Raw genomic sequence first — 347 nt, forward strand, 5'->3', positions numbered from 1 at the left:
CCCCCCCCCCGCGGGTCCTAACCATGCCCCTGACCCCACCACTGACCCCCATTCACACCCCTCACTGGAGCTAACCACAGCACTGACCACCATGCACCCACCACACTGGAGCTAACCACAGCACTGACCCCACCACTGGCCCACACACACCCCTCACTGGTGCTAACCCCACCACTGACCCCATACACACACCGTGCACTGGTGCTAACCACAGCGGTGACCCACGCGCAGCCCTCACCTGTGCTAACCACAAAACTGACCCCATACACCCCCTGTCACTCCGCACCAGTACTGATCCCGCAGCTGACCCCCATATATCCCTCACTGTTGCCAACCACAACACGTAC

Source organism: Nestor notabilis, unplaced genomic scaffold (assembly GCF_000696875.1).
Source record: "Nestor notabilis isolate BGI_N333 unplaced genomic scaffold, ASM69687v1 scaffold10431, whole genome shotgun sequence".
Classification (NCBI taxonomy): domain Eukaryota; kingdom Metazoa; phylum Chordata; class Aves; order Psittaciformes; family Psittacidae; genus Nestor; species Nestor notabilis.